The sequence below is a fragment of the Triticum dicoccoides genome, chromosome 7B (genome assembly GCF_002162155.2).
Source record: "Triticum dicoccoides isolate Atlit2015 ecotype Zavitan chromosome 7B, WEW_v2.0, whole genome shotgun sequence".
Classification (NCBI taxonomy): domain Eukaryota; kingdom Viridiplantae; phylum Streptophyta; class Magnoliopsida; order Poales; family Poaceae; genus Triticum; species Triticum dicoccoides.
The window spans coordinates 707,476,007-707,485,154 of NC_041393.1; the positions used below are offsets into that span (position 1 = coordinate 707,476,007).

At 42.5% G+C, this 9,148-nt stretch overlaps 1 pseudogene; it reads left to right on the forward strand.

Annotated features, from left to right (window-relative positions):
* The first annotated feature begins 1,427 nt into the window (after window positions 1–1,427).
* LOC119341912 lies at window positions 1,428–8,667 on the forward strand (annotated as a pseudogene).
* The last annotated feature ends 481 nt before the right edge of the window (window positions 8,668–9,148 follow it).

Genomic DNA, 9,148 nt, shown 5'->3' on the forward strand with positions numbered 1-9,148 from the left:
TGCTTGTCATATACCTTTGGGATGCAACTGAGAGTGCATGTGCACATTAAATGCTGTGAATCAAAGCTTGTGTGCTTGGTCAGTAATTTTGATATGTGAGCCCTCGATTGGCTATGTATCAAAATGATAATGTTCAGTGAAATTTTTCAATATCAAACAAATTTGTTTTACAGAGTGTTTTTAGTTCTCTTGAATTTCCCATGAGTTTGTATACCGGTACGATTGTGTCTCTTCATGAATGCGGTCTTGCTGAGCAAGCTTGAGAAGCCCTTGTACTAATAGTTTGTGTATATGAGCAGTTTCTTCCTTTCAACTGTGATGATGTGTGCAATTTCATCTAGATTGTAGAGTTTCCTTTCTACTTGAGGTTAGATCGAGGTCAGTAGGCATCAGGAGGATTACATAGCCCAATATCCTCCCTTGCCACATAATTTTGCAAGCTATTGGTGACCATGAATTTTTACGGGTTCTGTATGCTAAACAATGCTCTCTGTTTAATGCAAAATATTTTGTTTGTATTGTATTGCTATTGCACAAGATTTCTGGTTCCTCCTAATTTTGAGGCACTATTTGGTTTTGCTTGACAGTAATTTTGGCACTTTACATTTCAACTAGAATGCAGGCAGGACATGTTGTTTGGTCATTTGATCTTTTTCTTCTCTCCTATGTCTACTTGTTTTTTATTTGTTTCTGATCATTTTGCTGCTCTCAAGAGATGCTTACAATATTGTCGCTTGGTTCATCAGTGACCTCATCCATTTGGTTTGGTGCCGAAAGAGAAAGGGTCTCCCAACCATGTTTCATGTTGATCTTGTAGATATAGCTGTGATCTTGTAGATATAGCTGCGTGTGGAACATATTTTAGCTTCTCCTAAGTTGGGTTCTAGGGTGGTTGCACTCTGTTATACCAAGGTAGACTTGCTGGCTTGTTTTTAAATGGTTGTCATACCAGCATTGTTTTCTCCCAGCAAAAGCAAATTACCAGCTGCAGCATTTTTTGTTCTTACATGCGACAGAGAACGAGTATTGCATGCTGCTGTCTGTAACCATAAGCAAATTTTTGACTGCTGTGACTGATTGAGTTGCTGGGTTTAGCTGAGCCACTGAGGTGATGTTTTGACTGCTGTTACTGTTTCCTCGAGTGCCAGTTCGGGTGTTCGACGCATACGGTCTGTTCGAAGTGCTGCGGTTTTGTCGTGTTACCCCTTGACAGGTTTCTTCAATGTTAAGCATCATTTAGCATGTTATTGCTTTCTCAAACCCCGTTTGTCTCCATCTCTTGGACCTGGTTTGATAATCATACACTTTTGGACACCAGTGCAGGGCTGTATGCAGGCTGGCTGAGAGCTCTAGCACACCCGCGCCTTCTTAAATCCCACACCTCATGGGCAGTGACGCCGGCGAGCTGCAGGGAGTGACGGGCAGAAATGGCGGCCTCCTCCCTCGTCGCCGCCATCCCGGCGCTGCTGTTGCTCCTCCTTGTGGCATTCACGCCCGCACCGGCAGCAGCAGTGAGCCCCTCCAAGCGCCCCACCCATCAGCCTCCCTCTTTCCCCGCAGGAATCTCTACCCTGCGGCAGCGGGCTGCAAGCTCGAGCGGCGGGTATGCCACTGCGGCAAAGCCGTACACGGCGCACTACTTCCCGCAGGAGCTGGACCACTTCACCTTCACGCCCAACTCCTCTCACATCTTCTCCCAGAAGTACCTCCTCAACGACACCTTCTGGCGGCGGAAGCCCACCGTCGGGCCGCTGTTCGTGTACATGGGTGGCGAGGCCGACATCGAGTGGTTGGCCACCACCACCGGCTTCATGTTCGACATCGCGCCAGAGTTCGGGGCTCTCATCGTCTTCATCGAGGTACCCTTCTTTGCCACATCCTTCATGGTACTTTCAGCTAATCATCATATCATCGGTGGCCACGCCTTGGTCCAAATTTTGGTTGTCGTGTTGCACACCATTTTGTATCTAATTAAGCATATTAATAATAATACTATTAAGAGGTAAACGGGCCAACAAATGCATCTATATAGACTGAATAATCTGTTCCTTGATTATACATTAGAATCTATTTATAATGATCAAAATCAAAAGAATGTTAATAATAATAATATATGCGCATCACAGCCACTCGTGACGGGTCGGCGCTCCGGGTCGGGTGCAGTCCGATTGAAACAAAGAGAGCAATCCTGATGACATCACTGCCGATGTCAGCACTCAGGCAATTAACCAAGTTGCTTTACTTCACGTGTGCTCGCTAGGTTTACTGGAATTTCATTGCCACGTGTGCTCGCTAAGAATATGACTAGATCGATCGAGACACATACAATTATTTTCTGTTAGTTGGATCAAGATCAAAATTCCCGCAAAAAAATCAGAGCACATGTATCAACTAAATATTTTTTCCATCCGTACTCCACATGGTTCATAGATGTAAATAACAGTAGAATTCTGAAATATATATAAAAACACATTTCAAAATGTTAAAAAATTCTGAACAATAATTTCGTGTGTACATCCGGACATTCTATGTTAGCACACAAAATTTCGCAAATATATATAAAAAATTTGTGGCATGTATAAAAAGGAAAAAAAATGTCTCATGAATAGTTGTAATCAAGCACCGAAAATTGTATTTTTTACACAAGCCACAAAAAATGTCCCTTTTCATCGAAACTTTGTGCGTGAACATATAATGTCCGGATGTACACACGGGGTTTTTTCTCGAATTTTTTGAATTTTTAAAAATATGTATTTAGACAATGGGTGCAATACACCTATGAACCAAAGTGAATTTCCGCTACATATACGGATGTATATAGACATATTTAGAGTGTAGATTCGCTCGTTTTACTTCGTATGTTGTTCATATTGAAATCTTTGAAAGGACTTATATTTAGGAATGAAGGGAGTAGGACATTAACTAGCCCAATTTCAGGCTTGATAAGATATAAGATAATAACATGCGGATTATGTTATAGAAATCAAACTAATATAATTGGATTTGTAATATAAATCTCTTTTCTTCACTTATCATTTGATTATTTTTATCTTAACTGCAAATGAAATATTGATTATATAGTTTAAAATTGAAAAAATATGTGCCTTGCATTTGTTATGGAGGGACCATGCAATAAGTTATTTTGGTCACGCTAAAAACATGACATACTTACATGACATGGTGGATGAGAGAGAGAGAGAAGTCTGAAATAACAATTGACGGAGCGATACAAAGAAAAGTTCATGTCTACAAGGTATGCAAGAGTTGGTGGTAGCTAGGAAGATAATACAGATAATGTTTTCACAATTATCGTTAAATATGAACACATTACATTAGTAGGCATGGAACAAAGGCAATTAGAGTAAGGCGCATGTGTGGAAGCATGTCGATGCATGTCATATCCCTAATTGAACCTAACTGCAATACCACTAATGACGAGAAAGGGAAGAAAAAAGGCCCAACGATATTATGTTTCGATCATTTCTTATTTAAAGCTCCTGTTCAAGATAAAGAAGCATCATAATGTGGTGTTAATTTTTGGTGTCTAATTTCTCAAGGCCAATGAACCAGATTGAGAAGAAATAAACAAACATGCTATTACCATTTAACAACGAGCGACAAATCTAACCATGCAAATGCATGGGTCATTGCGCTAGTTGGTACTTAAGCTTCATTAATGGTACTAAATACTATCAATATTCACTTGTTCAAATTGCAACTTGTTTGAAATTTGTGTGTCGGAGTGCAGCATCGGTTCTACGGGGAGTCAAAGCTGTTTGGCAATGACTCGTACAAGTCAGTTGACATGCTGGGCTACTTGACGTCCACACAGGCGCTCGCCGACTTTGCCATCCTCATCACGAGCCTTAAGCAGAACATGTCCATTGTTGACGCCCCCGTCGTCGTCTTCGGCGGCTCTTACGGCGGTAGTAAGTCTATCACTAACGTGTTTCCTTATATTATATCCGTTCATGCATTAGTCTGAATCTCCTTAAGTTTATTATTATTTTTAGGAGGGCTTGCCGCCTCCCGGCTCGTTTTGTTTTTAGGAATCACCGGGCTTGGAGAGAGAGAGAGAGAGAGAGAGAGAGAGAGAGAGAGGGAGGGGGGGTAGTGTCACCAAGACAATGCGACAACATTACCAACCGGCTCCTTAAACCGCTGAGATCAAATGTTTGAAGTCCAAAAGATGTTTATAATGGTAACTACACACCAAGGAGATCATGGTTTCTGAAAATCTTGCTGTTACCGAAGTCCCAAATGTTTCAAATATAAACAACAGCCTCAACAGGATTTCTGCCCAGATGTCATTATCTAGGTGAGCCGGAGTAGGGGAGCACCAAAGATCCTACACCACATGAGGTGATGTCGAGGTGACTCCAAATCCGTATGGAGCTCAGAGAGTTGATGAAAATGTGGTGGGTGTCTTACAAATGTGCACTAAGGGCAGGAGCCAGTGGAGGAGATGTTTGTGGAATAGATTTCCTCTGGTATCCAGACATGCACGACAAAGAGTAGCTAGCCGAAGACCTTGATCTTGTCAGGGTCGCAGAAGAGCCATATGAGATCAGTGTGATCGTATCCCCATACTCATGATTGAGAAGGTTGTAGACAACATGGGTGGGAGAATTCATTGGAATAACAAAGACAAAGCGGCCAATTCTTTCGAAGCAACATTGGCAAGACCATTTCGTACATTCGCATGCAATCCATCTTGCATGGTTTATAGAGTAGGATGTTGGTTTTTTCCGGTCGACAGTGGCGGCGGCCGCGGGCGTCGTTTCCTTCATGAAGGCTCCGTTGTGGTGTTCCCTTTCCTTCATGTTGCTCTGGGTGAAAACTCGATCTTCGAGGTCGGGCGGTGGCGACAATCCGATGTCATGCCCTTCGTGAAGGCTTCATTTCTTCTCGGTGGCTAGTTCTCGGGAGGTCCTCGTTGGCTACAAGTGGTTCTTTTTGGCTCATCTGTAGTGCTTGGTGGTTGATTGGGTAGTGTAGCGGTGCGTCGACACCCTTGTATCTTGCCTTGGGTGAGTGTGGTGTGTGTGTTGATGGCTTGTTGCATCTGGATGTGTATCTCTGGTCGTTGCTTTATATATAAAGTGGGGCAAAAACCTTTTTCGGTATTAAGTGGGTGTGGAGGCTGGGAATGTGGTGGCCAGGGGTTGCTGTAAGCCAAACAGAAGTGAAGTTGTTTCTCAAACAAAAGAGAGTTGTTGCAGTTGTAGTAGCTTTATTATTTTGCGAAGAAGGGTCCATATATATTATAAATTTCACCAGTAGTACAAAGCACTCCCAACATAGTAAAAATAACATTGAGGTCCTCGGACCACTACCGCCAGCAGAACAAGCCATCCACGTGCTCCTGTCGCTCTTCCTCTATCGGTGTCGGCCTGACCTTTTCGATGACAGTTGGGAAGTCTTCGTGCATGTGTCCCTAAGTACCAGCAGTCGTTGTTGTTGAACCCATGAATCGGTCCGAAGTGCTTGACACCATATGTCGTTGTAAAGAATGTGAGGCAAGAAACCTAACCTCGCCACTCCAAGGAGATGGCAAGACAGGAACTTTGTCGAATCTGCCCTGATGGCTAGGTTAGAATGGAAGAATGGTCAATAGACATGACTGATGGAGCCAGGGTGCTGGGATTGGTAGTTTTGTGGAGATCAAGATGAGCTAATATACACTAATGTTGCCATGTCGATATTACAAAATAAAGTAATGATGTCTTATGGTCTGTGGCTTTGGCTGTTGCTTCTAGTGTTGGCTTCATGGTTCAGGTTAAAGTATCCCCATGTTGCCATCGGAGCCATGGCGTCCTCTGCACCCATCCTGCACTTCGACGACATCACCCCGTGGTCAAGCTTCCATGATACCGTCTCACAGGACTTCAAGGTAATTTTCTATATCTAAATAACTAGCTGTCACTAACTATTTAAAAAAACATGCAGCTATGCTATTGCTACCTCATTATCCTAATAAGTTCTAGAAATTAATTGCATGCATGTGTCCTTCGCACCAAGTTTTCTTCTCCACATTTATGCGGGGTTTTTCTTCTTCTGAATTCCCTACTCGTAAGTGAGTGCACATATGATGCGATCAAGATATACAATATTATAATTAAAATACTCATATTGATACAATAAAATCACATGGAAATATATTGCAACCAATTCCTGCGGCAATGCGCGGGGTGTCATCTAGTATAATTAATTACCACTCCATAGTAACAAGAAAAAGAAAGTTGGCCTAATTATTGGTCTTGAGAACGCACGACAGGTCGACATGAACGTCTTCTGCAAAATGATCGATGGTGTCGGCTCTGGAAATTATTAGTACTGCTACTGATTGCACTTGTCACTTGTTGTCCGGTAGCATGTCTCTCTTCCTCTCATCCTCTGGTGTTATCAATACTATCATATTGGTTTTCAGTTCTGGATTATGAATTAGTGAATGGTGATGGCGGCTAGCCCTTGCACTTTCCATAATTTATTTGATTGAATGTTACCTTCCAGCCAATGATCTAGATGTCTAGGTGAGGTCTTGATTATGAGTTCATCATGGCTATTCAGTTGTTGATTAGCTTGGTTGCGATGCTCAACCGCATCAAGAGACTATTTTTTCGAACCATGACTGCACGTGAACTAAATAAATAGCACTGAAGGACTATCAATAGGTGGTTGGGAGTAAGGTCCTCATTTGGCCAAAGATATGCAGATTGATGCATTATGATGATGACGCATCTGTTGCTAATAACATAGGGATAGGATATAACATGGAAATGGAATGATAAGTAACTAGCTAGTGACATCTTTGTCTGACTGGTGCTTGATTAGTCCTTCTCCCCAGATCAAGTTTCCATGGAAACCCACGTGTTTAGTCAGCTGATTGTAACATCCAACTATTTTGCAGTCCGAGAGCCTGAATTGCTTCAGTGTCATCAAGGCAGTCTGGGATGTGCTAGATAACAGGGGATCCAATCCAACGATAAAGGGCTCTTGGAGCTCAGCAAAACCTTCAGGGCCTGCAAGTAAGCTTTGCTTAACACAATTACTCAATCTTTTCATGAAGGGAGAAAATGATTTTTTTTACTTTACTCATAACTGTATAGGACACCGGCTGCATGGAATAAAACTTATTGATATAGAGAGAAAAACAAGAGATTAAGACTGCAAGTGTTCTTTTCTATCTGTAAAGTGTAAGTAAAGTAAACAAATAGTCAAACCTTGTAGCAAGAAATACATGAAAAAAATGACATGCAGCCCCAAACAAGGTACATTAAGTTCAATGATAAATCGATGGACATGTAAATCTAATCTTGCCATGTTAACTGGAGTGGTGAACTAATGAAGGATTTCATACTTTGAGCAAATCGACAACAAATGACACTGGTTCATGGCGTGCTTTATCCTTTGAATCTTAGGACCGTGCAGTTCATTTATTCGCTGAGCAGCTGGCTACAGACAGCGTTCATCCACACAGCCACGATGGACTATCCAACCCCAGCAAATTTCTTGATGAATCTGCCTGCTTACCCAGTCAAGGAGGTTAGCCACTTGTAACCTAATTTACAACTATTATTCTCGCCTGCATTACATCAAATGAATGAGAGTAACTTGAGTTTCAGAGTTACCAAACCGAGTCATGCAAAAAGAGGACCTGTTCTTTTTTCTCCTCTGCTATGCATGTAATTCTTCTGACATTTCTGCAGATGTGCAAGATCATTGATTCTTTTCCTGCGGGAGCAGACGTCATCGACAAGGCTTTCGCTGCGGCGAGCTTGTACTACAATTACACAGGCGACCAGAAATGCTTCCAGGTGGAGGGTGGCGATGACCCTCATGGCTTCAAAGGGTGGGGCTGGCAGGTACAAGCCTGACTCACATACATGTGTATGTGGTGTACTGAACTACTGATAACGCATGAAGACTGAGAAGATCATATATGTGTTTTACGAAACAAACTCTTGTGCAGGCCTGCACAGAGATGGTCATGCCAATGACGGTGTCGAACGAGAGCATGTTCCGACCATCTAGCTTCAGTTACGAGAAGATGTCCGAGAGCTGCCTTGCGGGCTACAGAGTTCGTCCAAGGATGCACTGGATCACTTCTGAATATGGTGGCCATGTAAGTTTTTGTTCAGATTTTTAGTGTTTGGACACGACCGTCAGTAGCAGCATTTCTTTGGGTGACATGTGCTCAACTGGTACTGCATTGCACAACCCACTACAGAAAATTGACAAGGTTCTCGAGAGGTTTGGGAGCAACATCATCTTCTCCAACGGGATGCGACACCCGTGGAGTGGAGGCGGTAGGAGTTAATCTATTCATGTTGATAGTTTCAACCATTTAGGTAGCAATTTTACTATAGTAAACAATAGTAATAGTTTTCCTTCCGAACTGCTACCAGGGTACTCAAGAACATATCATCCACCATCATTGCTCTTGTCACGGAGAAAGGTAAACTTTAAGCTGTAGAAAATATGTAAGGTCAAAAGTATTCTGAACTTAAGAGTGGCTACTTGTGATGATGTTCAGGGGCCCATCATTTGGACTTGAGATCTGCAACCAAGGATGATCCAGATTGGATTGTAGAACAAAGGAAACAGGAAGTTGGAATCATACATGGATGGATAGATCAGTATAACAAGGACATTGCACAGATGTAGCAGTAAGAAAGCGCCATTGACTTTCAGTCATGGAAAATAAATATGGCTTGGTAGCTTTATTATCTAATAAAGTCGGGCAAGCACCATTCTATCTAAATAAATAAGTAAATATGGCTACATGCAAAGTGTAAGGATTTTTCTTTCTTCACCGAAAAAGGCTTTCACCCTGTTTTATATATAAAGCAAACCATACATTACAACCGGCCATGCAACAAGAAACGGAAAATAAAACGACATGATACACAAGCCACACTTGGAGCCCACGACTGCGACAAGTTGGCAAGCATGGCCTCAACATCCGAGTCGTTCGAATCGGACGAATGGGTGAGCAAGAACTTCTTGCACGGGCTCAAATCCATCTACATGCACACCATCGCGTCAATGAACTACAACGCTCGCTCGCAAAGATCATAAAATACACACTAACCGGTGGAGGATGCGGTGGGTGATCCCGGGCAGCGACGAGGGTGCTCTTCTCGCC